This window comes from Tamandua tetradactyla, chromosome 19, assembly GCF_023851605.1.
Source record: "Tamandua tetradactyla isolate mTamTet1 chromosome 19, mTamTet1.pri, whole genome shotgun sequence".
Taxonomy (NCBI): Eukaryota; Metazoa; Chordata; class Mammalia; order Pilosa; family Myrmecophagidae; genus Tamandua; species Tamandua tetradactyla.
This window is the reverse complement of record NC_135345.1, coordinates 18,096,456-18,120,470: the sequence shown is the minus strand read 5'-3', so window position 1 is coordinate 18,120,470 and position 24,015 is coordinate 18,096,456.

Genomic DNA, 24,015 nt, shown 5'->3' with positions numbered 1-24,015 from the left:
TAGAAATCATTCCATTCTACATATGCAATCAGTAATTCTTAATATCATCACATAGATATATGATCATCATTTCTTAGTACATTTGCATTGATTTAGAAAAAGAAATAGCAAGACAACAGAAAAAGAAATAAAATGATAATATAGAGAAAAAATAAAAATAAAAAATACAAAAAATATAAAAAACAAAAAAAAACTATAGCTCAGATGCAGCTTCATTCAGTGTTTTAACATAATTACATTACAATTAGGTAGTATTATGCTGTCCATTTTTGAGTTTTTGTATCCAGTCCTGTTGCACAGTCTGTATCCCTTCAGCTCCAATTACCCATTATCTTACCCTGTTTCTAACTCCTGATGGTCTCTGTTACCAATGACAATATTCCAAGTTTATTCTCTAATGTTGGTTCACATCAGTGGGACCATACAGTATTTGTCCTTTAGTTTTTGGCTAGTCTCACTCAGCATAATGTTCTCTAGGTCCATCCATGTTATTACATACTTCATAAGTTTATTCTGTCTTAAAGTTGCATAATATTCCATCGTATGTATATGCCACAGTTTGTTTAGCCACGCGTCTGTTGATGGACATTTTGGCTGTTTCCATCTCTTTGCAATTGTGAATAACACTGCTATAAACATTGGTGTGCAAATGTCCGTTTGTGTCTTTGCCCTTAAGTCCTTTGAGTAGATACCTAGCAATGGTATTGCTGGGTCGTATGGCAATTCTATATTCAGCTTTTTGAGGAACCGCCAAACTGCCTTCCACAGTGGTTGCACCATTTGACATTCCCACCAACAGTGGATAAGTGTGCCTCTTTCTCCGCATCCTCTCCAGCACTTGTCATTTTCTGTTTTGTTGATAATGGCCATTCTGGTGAGTGTGAGATGATATCTCATTGTGGTTTTGATTTGCATTTCTCTAATGGCCAGGGACATTGAGCATCTCTTCATGTGCCTTTTGGCCATTTGTATTTCCTCTTCTGAGAGGTGTCTGTTCAAGTCTTTTTCCCATTTTGTAATTGGGTTGGCTGTCTTTTTGTTGTTGAGTTGAACAATCTCTTTATAAATTCTGGATACTAGACCTTTATCTGATATGTCGCTTCCAAATATTGTCTCCCATTGTGTCGGCTGTCTTTCTACTTTCTTGATGAAGTTCTTTGATGTACAAAAGTGTTTAATTTTGAGGAGCTCCCATTTATTTCTTTCTTTCTTCAGTGCTCTTGCTTTAGGTTTAAGGTCCATAAAACCGCCTCCAATTGTAAGATTCATAAGATATCTCCCTACATTTTCCTCTAACTGTTTTATGGTCTTAAACCTAGTGTTTAGATCTTTGATCCATTTTGAGTTAACTTTTGTATAGGGTGTGAGATATGGGTCTTCTTTCATTCTTTTGCATATGGATATCCAGTTCTCTAGGCACCATTTATTGAAGAGACTGTTCTGTCCCAGGTGAGTTGGCTTGACTGCCTTATCAAAGATCAAATGTCCATCAATGAGAGGGTCTATATCTGAGCACTCTATTCGATTCCATTGGTCGATATATCTATCTTTATGCCAGTACCATGCTGTTTTGACCACTGTAGCTTCATAATTTGCCTTAGAGTCTGGCAGCATGAGACCTCCAGCTTCGTTTTTTTCCTCAAGATACTTTTAGCAATTCGGGTCACCCTGTCCTTTCAGATAAATTTGCTTACTGGTTTTTCTATTTCTGAAAAGTAAGTTGTTGGGATTTTGATTGGTATTGCATTGAATCTGTAAATCAATTTAGGTAGAACTGACATCTTAACTATATTTAGTCTTCCAATCCATGAACACGGTATGCCCTTCCATCTATCTGGGTCTTCTGTGATTTCTTTTAACAGTTTTTTGTAGTTTTCTTTGTATAGGTCTTTTGTCTCTTTAGTTAAATTTATTCCTAAGTATTTTATTCTTTTAGTTGCAATTGTAAATGGGATTCGTTTCTTGATTTCCCCCTCAGCTTGTTCATTGCTAGTGTATAGAAACACTACAGATTTTTGAATGTTGATCTTGTAACCTGCTACTTTGCTGTACTCATTTATTAGCTCTAGTAGTTTTGTTGTGGATTTTTCCGGGTTTTCGACGTATAGTATCATATCGTCTGCAAGCAGTGATAGTTTTACTTCTTCCTTTCCAATTTTGATGCCTTGTATTTCTTTTTCTTGTCTAATTGCTCTGGCTAGAACCTCCAACACGATGTTGAATAATAGTAGTGATAATGGACATCCTTGTCTTGTTCCTGATCCTAAGGGGAAAGTTTTCAATTTTTCCCCATTGAGGATGATATTAGTGGTGGGTTTTTCATATATTCCCTCTATCATTTTAAGGAAGTTCCCTTGTATCCTTTGAAGTGTTTTCAACAGGAAAGGATGTTGAATCTTGTCAAATGCCTTCTCTGCATCAATTGAGATGATCATGTGATTTTTCTGCTTTGATTTGTTGATATGGTGTATTACATTAATTGATTTTCTTATGTTGAACCATCCTTGCATACCTGGGATGAATCCTACGTGGTCATGATGTATAATTCTTTTAATGTGTTGTTGGATTTGATTTGCTAGAATTTTGTTGAGGATTTTTGCATCTATATTCATTAGAGAGATTGGTCTGTAGTTTTCTTTTTTGTAATATCTTTGCCTGGTTTTGGTATGAGGGTGATGTTTCATTAGAGAGATTGGTCTGTAGTTTTCTTTTTTTGTAATATCTTTGCCTGGTTTTGGTATGAAGGTGATGTTGGGGGAGAACTTTAATTTTTAAAGTTCATTTTTTTGTTTATTGTAATTTTCTGTAAGACTAACCTCTCCCATTTTCTTACCCTTAGGCATAATAAGTATTTCATTGACTCTTTTCCCATAGCACTATGTTATGGATAGAATTTTGTCCTCTAAAAAGGTATGTTAAAGTCCTAATCCCATGTACCTCAAAATATGACCTTATTAGGAATTAGGGTCTTTACAGATGGGTTTATGCAAATTAAAATGAGGTCATATTGGAATAGGTGGGTCTTTAATCCAAGATGGCAAGTGCCCTTAAAAGGAGGGAAAGTTTAAAGTCAGACAGTGATAGATACAGAGGAGAGACTGGCATGGATTGTTAACAAGTCACCAGAATACAAAAGAGGAATGGAACAGAATCTTCCTTAAGGATTTAGATTAAAGCCTGGCCCTGCTGACATGTTGGTTTTGAACTTCTAGCTTCCTGAACTATGAGACAGTAAATTTTTATTGTTTTACACCACCCAGTTCCTGGTACTTTGTTACAGCAACCTTAGGAAAATAAGACAGCACCATAGCATTGGATCATATAACCAAAAGACATCAGTTCTCATTTATTGAACAACTACTATGAGTTCTGCTAATACTAACCACAAATAAATAAGGAAGCTATAATGATAACTGTTATACAAATAAAGAGACTGGAAATCGGAGGGGCAAGTGAACTTCTCACTTACACACCCAACAGATAAAAGAGGTATGACCCAATATACTGAGTCAGTCCAATATGACTCAAATCCCTTACATTTGTCCACCCAATATTGCCTTCTAAGCACAACACCTATTTTCCTGCATCCACAGTGTTCATATGCCTGTTTTTCTATTTCAATTGTGGGTTTCACCTTATTTATCTAATTGTCAGCAACTTGCACAAGGCCTGACACTATATGTGCTCAATAAATGTTTGTTGCCTGTACAATCATACTCTAAGGGAGTGCAGTTCAGTAAAACTAGAACATGAGCCGCATGTTCAATTTTACATTTTTAATAGCCATATTAGAAAAGGTAAAAGAAACAAGTGAAATTAATTTTAAAAACATTTTATTTAACCCAATATATCTGCAATATCATCATTGTAATGTGTAATCACTACAATATTAATGAGATATTCTGCCTTCTTTTATCATACTAAGTCTTTGAAATCTGGTGTGTATTTTACACTTACAGCAATTCTCAATTTGGTATTGCCACATTTCAAATGTTCATTAGCCCAGGGGCCCAAGTGGGAATTGCACTGGGAGCACAGGTTAGAGGAATATAAAATGCAAACATGAAATTGGAGGGAAATATCATCCGTTCTGTGAAGGTCAACTCTAAAAATCAAAGGGGACAACACATATTGCAGACCTCCAGTGATTCCCTCCATGAAAGCTGAATTTTCTATGCTAGTTCATTGGTGCCTTCATACTATCCGTTGGGATTCATGGTCTTTGTAGTGCTTCACTGCCTTAGATGATGTTCCCATGGGAATATTGATTGCAGCTGTTTTTCTAGTCCAAAGTAACCTTTACTGGGTAAATCTGCAGTGATCTTGAGCTGCCACTGTCTGTTTGACACTACTGGTGGGGGAAGATTAAGCACAAACTTCAATACATCATATTTGATTTGATCTTCTTTTATGGCATTTTACAGATACTGTCTTACGTTTGTACAATTTGTCTAAAGAATATTATTGCACACAAGATTTTAAGTTAGAAAATTCTAGGTGCTTGACTTGACATATAGCCAAGCAACAAATGATTGCGCTTTTATTCATAGTTTGGCACTGAACAGACAATAAGGCAATGAAGGATGGCAAAGAGTTTATCATATGAGGGAACAGTTCAAATGTTGGAGATATGACTAAGGGCAGAAGTGGTCACAGAAGTCTTCCAGGTTAAAATGGAAATGGAACTAGAAATAAGTACTGAAGTAGGGAGAGAGGATGAAGTACATTTCAGATAGAAGAATTATACCAAAAAAAAAAATACAGAGGCAGAATTTTATTTAATGAATCCTTACATAGAACTTACTATGTGCAAGGTTCTGCTCTTAGGACTTTCCAAATATTAACTTGTATAAGCCTCACACCAGCCCACTAAGGTGGGTGCTATTATTTGGCCTATTTTTATGGATATATATATCTTTTGTTTATTCATCCGCTGATGAATACACACACACATACGTCCGCTGATGAATACACACATACATACGTGCGTGCACACAAAGGAATATTATTCATACATCAAAACCAATGAAGCTCTGATGCATGCTACAGCATGGATGGCACTCAACATCAGGTTGAGTGAAATAAGCCAGACACGATAAGACAAATATTGCACAATCTCATTTATACAAAATACCTAGAAGAAGCAAATTTCATAGAGACAGATAGTAGATTATAGGTTACTAGGAGCAGGATGGAAGGAAGTATTGCTTAATAGGCACAGAGTTTCTGTTTAAGGTGATGAAAAAGTTGTGAATGTATTTCATACTACTGAATTGTACAATTGAAAGTGATTAAACATGAAACTTTGAGTTGTATATATATATATAGGACTACAATTAAAAGTTTTAAACAGAGAGACACAAAGGGAAGTTATGTCAAAGTATCAAATTAAATATGGAACCATCTTAAGAGACAAATGAACATTCTTTTGGAGGCCTCATTTTGTACTCTGAGGTTACTCTTGGGTATGCTACAGTTTGGGGTAGCAGGTTGGAATATCTGAATTTAACATTGCTTTTTCATAGCCTTCAACTTACTTTATCAAGAACTGTATAAGCAAGGTCTACTGAAAGTTTCCACCAGAGGTTTTACGGAGTTCCAGCATAGAAGCTCATTACAAAGAAATTCATTCCTTTTTAAAATTCTCAGGACATTCTCATGACAAATCAACAGTAACTATGGCTTACTTTTCTTTCAAAAATATTTTGTGTTGTCATATAGGCACAACCAAATGAGGTTCGTTTTGTTTTATTTTCCTCAGATGGCTACTTTGGTAAAATCAAAGAGAAGTAAAATAAATTAACTATCCTCAAAAAATCTTTCAGTTCAGTTCATTTCAATTCAATTTAACATATAATTGTTAAGAACTATGTGCCAGGTTCTCTACTAGGCAATATGGAAAGTGAGAGGAACAAAACACAATACTTTCCCCAAGGAGCTTAAAATCTTGCACATACATAAACTACTAACTATACACCATGACAAATGCTGGTAAGAATTAGAATCAAATACTATGAAAATGTAAAGGAAGTCACAAGCAATTCTGGCAGGATGGTAGCATGGGCATTTATTTGCTTATTAATTATTTTTCAAAGGATTATTTAGAAAAATAAATATAGAGGTCCAACTGTGAGAATTCAAAGGAAGAAACTAGTATTTCCACCTGGAGAAATAAGGAAAAGCTTCACAGATGTGGCAGTGTTTGGTATAAACATTTGAGAGCTGAAGAGTACATGAGGTTTTGTAGGTGACTAAATTGCATGGCCACTCCAAGGACAAAAAGCATTTACAAAAGATCAGAGATATAAAGCAACATAAAGGAAAAGTGTAAATGGGCTCTGCATCCAAAGAGCTTTCAATAAATCTTTGCTAGTAGTGAGATTTGGGGGACAATCATCACATATAATTAAAAAACATCCACTGAGAACTTACTGTGTACCACCACCATGCAAAGTGATAAGGGTATAATGATAGATACAATGTGGTTTCTCTTCCTGAGGAGTTTAAAGTTGATGGCCAAAACAAAACGTGAAGAAAAAATGTAATTTGGTGGTACACTTGTTATAATAAAGATAGAGTATGAGGCATGGTATGACATTCAATTCAACCTGGGTGTGTCAGTTTGAAGCTGTTATGCAACCCCAAAAAGGTCATGTTCTTTTAATCCATTCCTGTGGGTGTAGACCTATTGTAGGTGGGCTCTTTATGTTCGGTTATTTCAATTGAGATGTGACCAGCCCATTCAAGCTTGGTCTTAATTCTTTTACTAAAGTCCTTTATGAGAGGATAAGACAGAAAAAGCCCAGAGAGTTTAGAGAAATGTCCCAGAGAATCTGGGAGAGGACCCACAGAAGATGAAAGAGGAAGCCACTGAAGCCAGAAGCTGAAAGTAATGAACCCCAAGAGAGAAGGACAAGTAGACACCAACCATGTAACTTCACATGTGACAGAGGTGTCCCACATGTCAGTAGCCTTTCTGCAGAGAAGGTATCACCCTGTTGATGTCTTAATTTGGGCATATTCATGGCCTGAGAACTGTACATTTGTAAAAGCCAACCCATTTCTGGTACATTTCATTCCAGCAATTTTAGCAAACCAAAATACTAGGAATCAGGGAAAACTAGCCTAAAGGTGTGATGTTTGACTGAGTCTTGAAGGATGAATAGGAGTTGGCTGTGAAGCATAAAAGGAAATAATCTTTTAGACAGAGGGAGAATGTGTGAAGATATAATAACACAAAACAGTATAACAAAAGTTTCAAGAAAAGCAGAAGTTTGGCATCACTTCAAGGAAGACATCCCTTCAAGAAAGAGAATGTGTGGACATAAGACTGAAAAAGTAAGCAGAGTCATACAGAGGACAGGTTTGTATAAAAGGCATATATGTTGGGACTTTATTCTTTTTTTTTAAATTTTTTTATTAATTTTAAATTTAAAAAAATATGACAACAAATAAACACAAGCATTCCCAACATATAATCATTCTGTTCTACATCTATAATCAGTAATTCAAAATATTATCACATAGTTGCATATTCATCATCATGATCATTTCTTAGAACATTTTCATCAATTCAGAAAAATAAATAAAAAGATAACAGAAAAAGAAATAAAAAAACAGAAGAAAAAAATATATACATACCATACCCCTTACCCCTTCCTGTCGTTGATAACTAGCATTTCAAACTAAGTTTAACATTTGTTCCCCCTATTATTTATTTTTATTCCATATGTTCTACTCATCTGTTGGTAAGGTAGATAAAAGGAGCATCAGACACAAGGTTTTCACAATCACACAGTCACATTGTGAAAGCTATATCATTATACAATCATCATCAAGAAACATGGAACACAGCTACTGGAACACAGCTCTACATTTTCAGGCAGTTCCCTCCAGCCTCTCCATTACATCTTGAATAACAAGGTGATATCTATTTAATGTGTAAGAATAACCTCCAGGATAACCTCTCAACTCTGTTTGGAATCTCTCAGCCATTGACAATTTGCCTCATTTCATTCTTCCCCCTTTTGTCGAGAAGGTTTTCTCAATCCCTTGATATTGAGTCTCAGCTGATTCTAGGATTTCTGTCCCACGTTGCCAGGAAAGTCCATACTCCTGGGAGTCATGTCCCACATAGACAGTTGGAGGGTGGTGAGTTTGCTTGTTGTGATGGCTGGAGAGAGAGTCCACATCTGAGCAGCAAAAGAGGCTCTCTTGGTGGGGGGTGACTCTTAGGCCTAATTTTAAGTAGGCTTGACCTATCCTTTATGGGGTTAAGTTTCATATGAACAAACTCCAAGACTGGGGGCTCAGCCTATAGCTTTAGTTGTCCACACTGCTTGTGAGAATACCAAGAATTCAACTTGGGGAGGTTGAATTTTCCCCCATTCTTACCATTCCCCAAAGGGGGCTTTGCAAATACTTTTCCACTCACTGATTTTCTTTAGGCAGTGGACATTCCTGGGGTTTTTAAGCAGGAAAGTAACATGAACAAATTTGCCCTCCAATTAAGACAGGATTGGAGAATGGATTGAAGACTTTAAGACTGGAAGTTCTGTTAAGAAGTGATGGCAGTGATCACTGGAAAGATGATGGTAGGCTGAAGTAAGTTTAAATAGGTCAGGAGGTAGTAGAAGGTGTGAACTCAGCATATTTCAGAGGTAGAACCAAGCGAGCAAAAGAAGGTTGATTTGGATGACAATTGGTTCCCGGATTACTGTATATCTGAATTATACTTGATCTGGATTATTAATTAGCTTCTGGTTCCTGGGCCATAAGATGAAGACTGAGTACAATAACCAAGATAGAGCAGGTGTTTATTTGAAAGGAAAAATGAAGACATGGAGAAGTGGAGGCTAGCATTGTAAAATGAGAATGCTATTAGGAAGGAACAGTCCATTCAGGCTTTTGATGACATCAGTCTATCACACAAATTTGCCATCTGCCCACATAAACAATTTACTTTGTGTTTCTTCTAAAATAAGAGAACAATCAATTTTGACATTCATCCCAGGCCCCAGGCCCCAGGCTTGGCTATCCCCCTACCTGGATGCTCATCACAAAAATCAGTCAGATCGAAATGAATCAATCAAGTTGTGTCTGTCAAGCTAACATCTCTGTGGGGAGTTAACTGACCCTGCTTCTGACACAAGCCCGTGTGACAGATAAGAAGTGAAGGAAGGCAGGACCAGGCCAGCAATTTATGACACAAACAACACAGACATGCTCTCTTTCTATAAATGGATTGTCTGGAGAGCAGGTGATCCCTGGAACAAATCTGCAGGGGAGATTAGAGGGTTAACAGGTGTCCCTGGGGGTGAGGAGAGCAGGCTTGCTGCAAAGCTGTCATGGCAACCGTTGGGGAGCCACCAGACTCAGACAAGGCAGGCACAAACTGCAGGAGACTCTGCTCTCTCTGCATTAGAATAACAGGGGGCACAGAGCAAGCCAGATCCACCAACACTTACTCCGGCACTTACTTTTCCCCTCCCCTCATCCAACACTTGTCCACAAGCTAATTAAGGAAACCCTTGGGGTTTATCCCTTGTACAGCTCTGATTTGCCTTAGCTTTCATGGTGCAAGAGGACTGGATTTGCAATCATAAGATCTGGCTTTAAGAACACCTTCAGGGACACATCACTTGACATCTCTGAACACAGATAACTCATCAGGAAAAGGAGGTTCCTAGGACCTATCTTATCTCTTACCACTGGACAACTTACAATAAGATACATAATCTTTCAAAGCCTCTGTTTTTTTTTCCTCATCAGCAAAATGGGCCCAACGCTTGCTTTCTTTACAGAACCATTCTGATGAATAAAGGAAGTGATTTAAGGGAAAGTGCCTGGGAGAGTGAAAATTGTTAAAACATATTTTGGGGTCCAGGGAGTCTTACAGCAGTAATTGGAAGGCAAAAGTTCTAATCTCAGCTCTACTACGTCCTAAATATGAGATCTATCAAGTCACTTAACTTTTCTGGTCCTAAAAATGAAGAGTTGGTACTAAATCATCCCTATATTCTTTTTAAAGCTCAAATATTTTATGTTGTAGTGATATTGTTAGTCTACCTAGAGTTTGGGGTCACTAGTAACAGTTTTCTGATAGCCTGGAAAGAGTGCAGAATTCAGCTATAAGGTTTGAGTTCAACCTCTTATGCAGCTTCTTAAAAGCTGTGTGATCTTGGGAGAGTTATAAAAGCACTCAGAATCTCAGCTTCCCCATCTGTAAAATGGCTCTTAAATATCATATGTCAAAGTGCTTTTCAAGATGTAAAGTATCTCAAAAATATAAATTATTTTTTTGCCATCTGGTATGAGTTACAAGCCAAGTCAATCACCACAAAAACCTCACCAGCATCTAAATTCTCTTAAAATCCAAATCAATAATAAACCAACTTCCAACAATGTGTAAGCCAGACACACCTGCCTGGTGCTTCAATAAAACCAAAACACTGAATGAGCCTCTGTGGACAGGCTCTGTGTAGACACCTGTTCCCAGCCATGACCTGTGAAATGCCTTGTTTACAAGGACTTTGAACTAATATCTTCACTCACTCCCTTCTAGTAGGATTCAAGTCTCTCATTCAACTTTGCCTCCTTCAAATACCTCATAAATTCTATCCAAAGATGGCTTTTCTAAAGTTCAATGAGGACCAGATGGCTTACACTCCCCCTCCAGGTTTCTTTGGCTCCCCATTGCCTAAGAGCCAGGCATAAGCTACTCTTCACAGCCTAACTCTTCACACCTAGCATGGGAGAGTCAGCTTTAGGGCAGCAATTGAGAGCATGGGCTCCCAGATCAGACAGAAGCTGTGTCTTCCCGAACCTAGCAGAGCACCTTGATACACTGCCAGTGTGCCCTCAAAACTCACTGAAATAATGAATCAAGGAATACCTAATCTACCACTTCCTGTTTGCCCTTGAACTATTAATTGATTTCTCATTAGAGATTTCTCATCTGCAAAAGAAAGTACTAATATCTATAATGTAGAGTAATTGTTCTGATTGAATGATATAGAGTTTGTAAAATATAGTGTTGGTCTCTAGGACATACAAAATGTCCAGCAATTGGTAGCTAATAATATTATTAAAGAACCTTTTGCCCCAGCCAAGAGGGAATGTTGGCATTTCTCAAACCTACCTCATCCTTTTGTCCATGATCTCTGTGGCCCACAGTGGCTGTCTTCCCTCTGCAATGCTGGGATAATGTGTTTGTGCCCCTCACCCATCTCCACTTGTCACATCTGACTTTATGTGAAAGCTATATAAGCACACGGCTTCTCTCCTCTGCTTAACTCTAAGCTCCATGAGGGTGAAGCATGTGTCCAGGTCATCTTTGTGTCCTGCCTAAAGATACAGTGTCTGGCTCAAGGCTATTGATTAGAAGTTGTTTAAATGTTTGAATGAATGGAGAAACGAATGAATATGGATGACATCTGCTGAAAGCTGGCATCAACTTCAGCAGATGTCCTTTTCCTGCAGATTAAACTCACCAACCATGAGCAAAAGAATCAAAAGTCCCCTGGACTCTCCTTAGAATATTTACCATAGCACCTTCTTTGGTGTCTGGATCATGGATAATATGACTGCCCTTTGACCTTTGATCAAGGAATGAAACTGCTGGCACTGCTCTATTATTACTCAACTCTTTGTTGATAGCCCTCATCTCCAGTGACATTGGAGAAAGTTATTGAAAGCTCCTAAAAAGCACATTTTCTCTGTCCAGCTTGTCTGTCTATGGTAAAGAAAGCAGCAGAATGCCTACAAACACCTCTCATCCAGTTTGTCACTCTAGGGTTTAATAATTGCTAGCCCTAGATAGGATATTGCTGAGTAAGTTAAGTCCTCTGGGCCTTTAGTTTTCCCCCTCTATAAAGTGGGTGTATATAATATAAAGATGTGAACAAGTGGGCAGTAGATCACAGTGCTGAAGTTAATGACCTTTCACAATACCTAGCTATCTCCTCCAGCTACAGGCTTCACTCAGCTCAGCTTTCCTTTTGCTAAGTCTCTAGGTGCTGAGACAAGACAGTCAATGCCAACAAGTGTGGACACAGAGTCATTTTTAGAGGAAGAGGGGAACTAATATTTCCTGAAGGCCTTCAGTGAGTTCAGACACTATGTCAGGCACTTCACAGGTTATGTCCCATCTGAGGTTGATACAGATGAAATCCTCTGACAGGGGATCAGAGAAGTGAACTCAGCCAGTCACAGAGGAGGAAATCATAGTGCTGAGTTTGGTTGGTTGGTTGGTTTTAGTCTCAGTAAAGTCTTTAATGAAAGCCAGGTAGTTTAACAGGAGAAATCTTTAATTTCATATAATCTATTCCTTCAGGAAAACTAGTAACTTCCCCACTTGTCCTAATAGCAAACTATTTGTAGAAATGAGGTACAGAAGAAGTAGCTTAAATTTTAGAAGATATCTATCTATCTACCTGTCTATCTATATATATAGCATAGGGCTTAATATTAATTAACTCTGCACCTTCATGAAACAGGTATGAGGAGATATACAAAATAGCAGGCCACAAGTTACTATGGTGACAATCTATAAATATTCTTTCAATTAATATGTTAGATTCCTTTCTGACTTAATTACCAGAATGGTTTTTAAAAGAGTATCTCCTAATGAGTACCACCTCCTGTCTGCCCAGGAAAGACAAAGGTAAGAGCAAAAATCTGGGTCTTTCTTTTTTCAGGAGACAATCAAGCTTGGGAAATAGGAACAGAGGCTTGGGTTCTAGTCTGGCTTAATCTCATGCTCATTGTGGGACCTTAGGTTGGTTTTGCCACTAGAATATGGGCTGCAGGATTGCAGGGTCCTTATCTGCATTGATCACTGTTCTATTCCAGCACCTGAAAGGCTTCCTGGCACATAGGAGGAGACAATTAGTGCCTGTTAAATAAATATCTTGAAATCACTTGACGATATAATAAGCACTCAATAAATGGAACTAGAATTTATAAGGAATTCAAACTGTAGAACTTGCAGCATTCTAAAATGTTAGATACGGAGAGACTTCAGACATGATCTCCCTTTGCAGCTGAAGAAACTGTAGCCCAGTGAAACATTGGCCCTGCAAGTCACCCAACTAAGGTTTGAACCTAGAATTCAAAATCATTACTAAATCATTGTTTTGTGTTTATTTCCTGTCTTCCCTAAAAGTCTGGAGGCTCCTGGAATGTTTCCACATTCCCTGACTCAGGGGCTGCGTTAATACAATGCTGCATAAATGAATGAGTTTCTAATGAACTCTGTGAGATACATATTCTTGTGCATAGTTAGCTAAGGAAACTGAAACTCAGTTCAGCGAGGTCAAGGCATTACTCTAGGATTCTAACCAAGTCTGCCTGACTCCAAAGCCTGAGCTCCTTCTCCCTAACTTGATTAGATATGTCTATGTGTCTTCACCACTAGCCACATTTTCTTAAGGTCAGAATTTATATCTTATTCATATCTTGTTGGCACCATAGTCTTAAGAAATATTGATTGGATTGAACTGGGTTGGACTGGATTGGATTGAAGAGAATTGAAATTCATAGATTTGAACTTAGCTGAGTAAAGATTCAAGTCTTGTCAAAATATGATTAGGTTTATCTTAAGAATGTTACATCAAGTTAATAATAGCAACTTCTGCCTCACCCTTCTCCTATCATTTCTATGATTTCATTCTTTGAGGACATATTTTTCTTCATCCACACTTGCAGTTAGCTGGTTCTGGTGGAGGTTACCTCCTGCCCTTTCTCAGTCATCTCAAGCACTTTTTGAATCTGTCTAATGGGGAGAGAATTCAACCTATTATGAAGCAAAAGACATTCTGTGAACACTTTCAGCTCAAGAGTCAATGCGCTCCTGGGAAGCAGGGAGCTCTCAAGCTCCAGTGGACTACAGACCACTTTGACGAGATGAAATATGCCCACGAACCACCAATCACCCACTTTCCCACTTGGGGCTGCTCTAAATGAAAACCACACCTTAGAAAATGGAAAAGCTGGCACTGCCTCTGCCAAGATGCAGACAAGACAATGCCTGCTTTTATTAAACAGCATAAACAAATGACTTGATAATACCAATAACAAACCCATAGATATTTTACTGTAATAAATAAGTATGGATGCCCACAGCCCACAGACCACCTGGTTCTCCAGCTGTAGATTAACAGGTGGTCCCCAACAAGACTTCAAGAATACTCTCCTTAAGGTGGTTATAATAGTGAAAAAATAATAAACAGTAATATTAACAATTCACTTTGAACACTGCATTAAATTTTGTAAAGTATGTCACATTTCCTTTTTTAGATACATACACTAATCTTAAACATTTAAAAGATGTGGTACTAATGTATTTGAACAGTAATCCCATATAATTTTAAGAAAAACATGCCCCAGTAGAATAAAAAGATGTGCTTGTGTTATACCTAACACTGAGAACTCAAAAGGCATTGCTGGTTCTATTAGATGAATATTATAGTCTCATTTGCTGAAGATTTACCTAAATTGTGTGAACCTTAATTTCTAAGACATGCAGGTTAGCTTTTAAGAACATTTGAAATATTCAATTTGGTTTCTTTAATTTCTGAGATTTTAGGCATATTTAATTTATATAGGTACTTATTTACCCACAAGCCAATTTGAACAGAGCTCTGTTCTGGAATTTTAAACTAATTTGGAAATACCATCTGTCTTAGTTTCTCTACTTCTGAAACAAATGTCAGACAATGGGTTGGCTTAAACAATAAGAATTTATTGACTCACAGTTTTGAAGGTAGAAGTTCAAAATTGAGACTCCAGCAAAGCAATGCTTTGTCCCCACAGACTGTGCATTTTGGGGCTGACTGGTAGCAATCCTTGGTTCTTGGTTTTACTGCATATGACAGTGTACATACTGATGTCTTCTCCTTTCTCCTCCAGGTTCTTTTGACTATCAGCTTCTTCCTGTGACTTGTTCGTTCTATGTTTGAATTTCGTTCTTATAAAGGATTCCAATAATCTATATTAAAGTCCAAACTAATTCAGTTGGGCACATCATATCTAAAAATAATATCTTTAAAAGCTCTTACTTACAATGGGTGCACACCCATAGGAATGGATTAAGATCAAGAACATGTGTCTCTGGTGTACCTAATTAATCTCCAACACCATCCAAAGGTAAGAAAATATCATACACATATCACATACATGAGCATACAGACTAACACAAATAAAGGACTTCTAACTTAAACATTGTCAGCTATGAATCAGACTTACTGACTCCAGAGGGCAAAAAAGACAAAATGTAAAAACACAAAACCTTCTAGTTGATAAGGCTTCTCCATATTTTGTGGAGGAGACGTCTACATTTTTTTTTGCCCTGAAGTGTGCTCTTATGAAGGCTTTTAAACTAAATTTTGGGCAAGGGCTGAGAAGAGATCAAGGGGCCATCTGGATGTCTCCAAAGCCCATTTAAGTGCATAATTCCAGAAAACTAGAAATTCCGTTAGTGAAAGAAGATAGCAAAGCAGCAATTAAAATTTAACATCCAAACAATATAGAAAACTCAGTATTTGAATGACATCTTGAAGGGGAGAAATCAAGAAGACAGAGACCTCATAAAAGAACCAGAAAAGAAGTCCCACTCAGGAAAGGGCAAGAAGAAGGGATCCAGAGTAGCAATAGGTTCAGTTTGGAAGTTCTTGGAGCCTTTGTTTTCTAAGGTAATTCTCAAGTGTACAATTTTGCTCATATCAAAAGTTTCCCAAAGACTTCCAGAGAAGATGGCGGCTTAGTAAGACGCGCGGGTCTTAGTTCCTCCTCCAGAACAGCTACTAGAGAAGTAGAAATGATTCAGAACAGCTCCCGGAGCCATGACAGAGACCAAGAAGACAGCGTACCCCATTCTGGAACGGCTGACTGGCTGGGAGAACCCGCTCCGGTGAGATCGATGAGGGGCGCGGGCTTCCCCGGGCTGGGGCGGCAGGCGGCCGGAGTCCCTTCCTCCCTCCTTCCCGGGCCGGCTGGGAGAATTGGACAGGCAGTCCCCTCAAGCTGCGGTAGCTGGCGCCCCCCCCACACGCGGTCCCCCGGACCACCTGGGAGAATTGGATCGGAGATCCCCAAGCCGCGGAGAACGGCGATCAGGGTCCCTTCCAAATACGTGGCTTCCCGGTTCGGCTGGGAACGGTGGATAGACACTTCCCCAAGCCACGGCGGCTGGCGCCCCCCCGCCACGCTTGGTGCCCCGGGCCGGCTGGGAAATTTGGACAGGTGTTCCCCCAAGCCGCAGAGGCCGGCGACCCTCCCCACGCGCAGATCCCCGGGCCAGCTGGGAGATTCGGATTGGCACTCCCCCAAGCCGCTTCGGCTGGCGACCCCCCCCCCCCCACAGCGAGAGTTATCCAAAGTTAAAGGGGCCACAGCATCTTTTACTGGTGGGACCTGCAGACAGATGAGTGCCACGAGCGCCACCTACTGGGCAGGATAAGAAAAACAGAGTCCAGAGATTTCACAGAAAAATCTTTCAACCTGCGGGGTCTTACACCCAGGGAAATCTGATTAAATGCCCAGATGCCAGCAGAAGATAATGGATCACGCTCAGAAAATTGAAAATATGGCCCAGTCAAAGGAACAAACCAATAGTTCAAATGAGATACAGGAGCTAAGACAACTAATGCTGAATATACGAACAGAAATGGAAAACCTCTTCAAAAACCAAATCGATAAATTGAGGGAGGACATGAAGAAGACATGAGCTGAACAAAAAGAAGAAATAGAAAAACTGAAAAAACAAATCACAGAACTTAGGGGAGTGAAGGACAAAGTAGAAAAGCTAGAAAAAACAATGGATACCTACCATGGTAGATTTAAAGAGACAGAAGCTAGAATTAGTGAATTGGAGGATGGAACATCTGAATTCCAAAAGAAACAGAAACTATAGGGAAAAGAAGGGAAAAATTTGAACAGGGGATCAGGGAACTGAATGAAAATATGAAGCACACAAATATACGTGTTGTGGGTGTGCCAGAAGGAGAAGAGAAGGGAAAAGGAGCAGAAAAACTAATGGAAGAAATTATCACTGAAAATTTCCCAACTCTTATGAAAAACTGAAAATTACAGATCCAAGAAGTGCAGCACACCCCAAAGAGATTAGACCCAAATAGGCGTTCTCCAAGACACTTACCAGTTAGAATGTCAGAGGTCAAAGAGAAAGAGAGGATCTTGAAAGCAGCAAGAGAAAAACAATCCACCACATACAAGGGAAACCCAATTAGACTATGTGTAGATTTCTGAGCAGAAACCATGGAAGCTAGAAGACAGTGGGATGATATATTTAAATTACTAAAAGAGAAAAACTGCCAACCAAGACTTCTATATCCAGCAAAATTGTCCTTCAAAAATGAGGGAGAAATTAAAACATTCTCAGACAAAAAGTCACTGAGAGAATTTGTGACCAAGAGACCAGCTCTGCAAGAAATACTAAAGGGAGCACTAGAGTTGGATACAAAAAGACAGAAGAGAGAGGCATGGAGAAGAGTGTAGAAAGAAGGAAAATCAGATATGATATATATAATACAGAAGGCAAAATGTTAGAGGAAAATATTATCCAAACAGTAATAACACTAAATGTTAATGGACTGAATTCCCCAATCAAAAGACACAGACTGGCAGAATGGATTAAAAAACAGGATCCTTCTATATGCTGTCTATAGGAAACACGTCTTAGACCCAAAGATAAACATAGGTTGAAAGCGAAAGGTTGGGAAAAGATATTTCATGCAAATAACAACCAGAAAAGAGCAGGAGTAGCTATACTAATATCCAACAAATTAGACTTCAAATGTAAAACAGTTGAAAGAGACAAAGAAAGACACTATCTACTAATAAAAGGAACAATTAAACAAGAAGACATAACAATCATAAATATTTATGCACCGAACCAGAATGCCCCAAAATACGTGAGGAATACACTGCAAACACTGAAAAGGGAAATAGACACATATACCATAATAGTTGGAGACTTCAATTCCCCACTCTCATCAATGGACAGATCATCTAGACAGAGGATCAATAAAGAAATAGAGAATCTGAATATTACTATAAATGAGCCAGACGTAACAGACATTTATAGGACATTACATCCCACAACAGCAGAATACACCTTTTTCTCAAGTGCTCATGGATCATTCTCAAAGATAGACCATTTGCTGGGTCACAAAGCAAGTCTTAACAAATTTAAACAGATTGAAATCATACACAACACTTTCTCGGATCATAAAGGAATGAAGTTGGAAATCAATAATAGACGGAGTGCCAGAAAATTCACAAATACGTGGAGGCTCAACAACACACTCTTAAACAACGAGTGGGTCAAAGAAGAAATTGCAAGAGAAATTAGTAAATACCTCGAGGCGAATGAAAGTGAAAACACAACATATCAAAACCTATGGGACACAGCAAAGGCAGTGCTAAGAGGGAAATTTATTGCCCTAAATGCCTATATCAGAAAAGAAGAAAAGGCAAAAATGCAGGAATTAACTGTCCACTTGGAAGAACTGGAGAAAGAACAGCAAACTAACCCCAAAGCAAGCAAAAGGCAAGAAATAACAAAGATTAGAGCAGAAATAAATGAAACTGAAAACATGAAAACAATAGAGAAAATCAATAAGACCAGAAGTTGGTTCTATGACAAAATCAATAAGATTGATGGGCCCTTAGCAAGATTGACAAAAAGAAGAAGAGAGAGGATGCAAATAAATAAGATCAGAAATAGAAGAGGAGACATAACCACTGACCTCACAGAAATAAAGGAGGTAATAACAGGATACTATGAACAACTTTACGCTAATAAATACAACAATTTAGATGAAATGGATGGGTTCCTGGAAAGACATGAACAACCAACTTTGACTCAAGAAGAAATAGATGACCTCAACAAACCAATCACAAGTAAAGAAATTGAATCAGTCATTCAAAAGCATCCTAAAAAGAAAAGTCCAGTACCAGATGGCTTCACATGTGAATTCTATCAAACATTCCAGAAAGAATTAGTACCAACTCTCCTCAAACTCTTCAAAAAAATTGAAGTGGAGGGAAAGCTACCTAATTCATTCTATGAAGTCAACATCACCCTCATACCAAAACCAGGCAAAGATATTACAAAAAAAGAAAACTACAGACCAATCTCTCTAATGAATATAGATGCAAAAATCCTCAACAAAATTCTAGCAAATTGAATCCAGCAACACATTAAAAGAATTATACATCATGACTAAGTAGGATTCATCCCAGGTATGCAAGGATGGTTCAACATAAGAAAATCAATTAATGTAATACACCATATCAACAAACCAAAGCAGAAAAATCACATGATCATCTCAATTGATGCAGAGAAGGCATTTGACAAGATTCAACATCCTTTCCTGTTGAAAACACTTCAAAAGATAGGAATACAAGGGAACTTCCTTAAAATGATAGAGGGAATATATGAAAAACCCACAGCTAATATCATCCTCAATGGGGAAAAATTGAAAACTTTTCCCCTAAGATCAGGAACAAGACAAGGATGTCCATTATCACCACTATTATTCAACATTGTTTTGGAGGTTCTAGCCAGAGCAATTAGACAAGAAAAAGAAATACAAGGCATCAAAATTGGAAAGGAAGAAGTAAAACTATCACTGTTTGCAGATGATATGATACTATACATCGAAAACCCAGAAAAATCCACAACCAAACTACTAGAGCTAATAAATGAGTACAGCAAAGTAGCAGGTTACAAGATCAACATTCAAAAATCTGTAGTGTTTCTATACACTAGCAATGAACAAGCTGAGGGGGAAATCAAGAAACGAATCCCATTTACAATTACAACTAAAAGAATAAAATACTTAGGAATAAATTTGACTAAAGAGAAAAAAGACCTATACAAAGAAAACTACAAAAAACTGTTAAAAGAAATCACAGAAGACCCAGATAGATGGAAGGGCATACCGTGTTCATGGATTGGAAGACTAAATATAGTTAAGATGTCAATCCTACCTAAATTGATTTACAGATTCAATGCAATACCAATCAAAATCCCAACAACTTACTTTTCAGAAATAGAAAAACCAATAAGCAAATTTATCTGGAAGGGCAGGGTGCCCCGAATTGCTAAAAGTATCTTGAGGAAAAAAAACGAAGCTGGAGGTCTCATGCTGCTGGACTTTAAGGCATATTATGAAGCCACAGTGGTCAAAACAGCATGGTATTGGCATAAAGATAGATATATCGACCAACGGAATCGAATAGAGTGCTCAGATATAGACCCTCTCATCTATGGACATTTGATCTTTGATAAGGCAGTCAAGCCAACTCACCTGGGACAGAACAGTCTCTTCAATAAATGGTGCCTAGAGAACTGGATATCCATATGCAAAAGAATGAAAGAAGACCCATATCTCACACCCTATACAAAAGTGAACTCAAAATTGATCAAAGATCTAAACATTAGGTTTAAGACCATAAAACAGTTAGAGGAAAATGTAGGGAGATATCTTATGAATCTTACAATTGGAGGCGGTTTTATGGACCTTAAACCTAAAGCAAGAGCACTGAAGAAAGAAATAAATAAATGGGAGCTCCTCAAAATTAAATACTTTTGTACATCAAAGAACTTCATCAAGAAAGTAGAAAAACAGCCTACACAATGGGAGACAATATTTGGAAATGATATATCAGATAAAGGTCTAGTATCCAGAATTTATAAAGAGATTGTTCAACTCAACAACAAAAAGACAGCCAACCCAATTACAAAATGGGAAAAAGACTTGAACAGACACCTCTCAGAAGAGGAAATACAAATGGCCAAAAGGCACATGAAGAGATGCTCAATGTCCCTGGCCATTAGAGAAATGCAAATCAAAACCACAATGAGATATCACCTCACACCCACCACAATGGCCATTATCAACAAAACAGAAAATGACAAGTGCTGGAGAGGATGCGGAGAAAGAGGCACACTTATCCACTGTTTGTGGGAACGTGAAATGGTGCAACCACTGTGGAAGGCAGTTTGGCGGTTCCTCAAAAAGCTGAATATAGAATTGCCATATGACCCAGCAATTCCATTGCTAGGTATCTACTCAAAGGACTTAAGGGCAAAGACACAAACAGACATTTGCACACCAATGTTTATAGCAGCGTTATTTACAATTGCAAAGAGATGGAAACAGCCAAAATGTCCATCAACAGACGAGTGGCTAAACAAACTGTGGTATATACATACGATGGAATATTATGCAGCTTTTAGACAGAATAAACTTATGAAGCATGTAATAACATGGATTGATCTAGAGAACACTATGCTGAGTGAGTCTAGCCAAAAACTAAAGGACAAATACTGTATGGTCCCACTGATGTGAACCGACATTCGAGAATAAACTTGAAATATGTCATTGGTAACAGAGACCATCAGGAATTAGAAACAGGGTAAGATAATGGGTAATTGGAGCTGAAGGGATACAGACTGTGCAACAGGGCTAGATACAAAAACTTAAAAATGGACAGCACAATAATACCTAATTGTAAAGTAATCATGTTAAAACACTGAATGAAGCTGCATCTGAGCTATAGGTTCTTTTTTTTGTTTGTCTGTTTGTTTGTGTCTTTTTTTTTTTTACTATTATTATTATTTTTAAATTTTTCTCTATATCAACATTCTATATCTTTTTATGTTGTTTTGCTTGTTCTTTTCGTAAATCGATGCAAATGTACTAAGAAATGATGATCATGCATCTATGTGATGATGTTAAGAATTACTGATTGCATATGTAGAATGGAATGATTTCTAAATGTTGTGTTAATTTCTTTTTTTCTTTAATTAATAAAAAAATGCTTATAAAAAAAAAAGTTTCCCAAAGTGGCCACTAGAGACTCAAGTTTGAGATTTATCTATTTGCTCAAAGAACTTGTCCTGTAGTGAGTGTTCCATAGGCAGTAGGAATCTTTGCTGGAGAAGAAGAGAGTTAGATTTAGATTTATAAGAATTCATGTTCAAGCATATGTTCTGAAAATGAAAATTATACAGGGGTCCTACAAACAGAAAAGCAGTTGTTCTAGGGTGCACTACCCTCCACACACACACACACACACACACACACACACACACACACACACACACACATACAGATCAGGGATATTCACCAAGTTGATGTGTGGACCAGAACAAAACCAAGTCTAACAGTAAAACCCAAGAGCTCAACACAAAAAAAGTGGAACTCAGATCTTGGAGAAACTTTCCTCTCACACTCCACAAGTGGCAATAGAGCCACAAATGCAAAAGTCCCCATGAGCACCAACACCTAGTGGCTCACCAGCCTCAGGGATGGTCTGTGGGCGGGGGTGGGGGCCTTCTCCAGATCCCACTTCTGACACCAGAAACTGAATTACCAATGATAATCAATAATAAGTGCATTAGGTTTATGAAAAAGAAACTGTTCAAGGAGGAAGATCGTAAATCTAATTAAGAGTCTCAAAATGTGGCAGGCCATGGTGGATCACTGGCAGAGTTCTCACCTGCCATGCTGGAGACCCGAGTTCGACTCCTGATGCCTGCCCATGTAAAAAAAAAATAAGAGTCTTAAAATGGTTAGCAAGTTACATGGGCTTATAGAGGCAATTCAAGAATTTCTAAAGGGAAGTTACATAATTGGTTCTTCATTATAAAGGAGAGTCTTACAAAGTAGGGAATGATTATAGATTGTTTATTACATCAGACTTGTCTATTTTTGATAGGTTATCTCTACCAGACCAAAAACAGTTTATTTATAAATGTTTCTTAAACTGCAACTTTGCAGGGTATGTTCTATTTTTTAAGAAAGTCCCTACTATTATTTTTTACTTTTTGGAAAGTCCCTGATACATTTCATAAAATGCAGGCATTTCTTTACCAGGTACTCATTTTATATACTCAACAGAATTTGAACCCTCTCTTTTCAATCCCAATAGTTGATATTTTATTCTGCACAATTCTTTTGATGCTCTGCCTGCCCCCTTCATAAAATATTGACTTTCTATATGCCAAACTTTACTAGACAGTGGGGCTGTAGGAACAAAAAACATATCAATCTTATGTTATCTACTCAATGGAATTTTTCATGGTTTTGGAGTAATCATTTCCCTTTTTTTTTTTTTTTGTCCCTTATAGATGAACAATTTCCACAATGCTAATTCACAATTGCCATCAGTGAAATTCTAAAAGCCCTCCTTCTCAGGAGTTTGATGAATTTATGGGAATATTTAAAAATCTAATGTTTCCAGAAATTTCTGGTTTTGCACCTTTACCCATTCCCTTCCCCATACAATAAATTACCAGATGAGGTATTTTTCTAGCTCACAATAACTTCCCTTTTAGCCTGCCCCTTGGTCACAGCTAAATGATTCAGGGATATAACACATGAACCAAGCTGAATTAAATAAAGCCCCATATTCAATAAATTGAAACTTGAATCTTGAAACACAGAGATGGTAGATCAGGTAGACACTGCTAAGATTTAAACCTCTACAAAACTTAGTTATATGAACAATTTGTCATTTTTGAAGAGTCTATGGGTCAGCTGGACAGTTCTGCTGATCTGATCTGGATTTGATGCTGCCCACTCATGTGTCTGCAGTCAGCTGCAGGTTTAATAGGCAGTCCTTAAATGGACTTTGTTCATAGCTGAGACATCAGATCCTACAGTTGGAAAGACTCAGCTGTGCTCCACATGCCTCATCAGCCAGTAGGCTAGCCAGGACATGTTCTCACAGCAAAGACAGGGAGTCCATGAAGGAATGGAAACCTGTGAACGCTTATTCAAGATTCTGCTCATAGTACATTTGCTATTATTCTGTGACCAAGCTCAGAATCAGAGTGGAAGTTACAGAGCTAAGAGTTACATGCAGTTACAGAGCTATGAGTGAAGCTTTCAACTTGGGCCATAGATGCCACCAACCTGGGCTATTTTGAAACTCTTACATTCCCTAGAAAAGCCATGTTATTTTGATCCAATCTTATGGGGC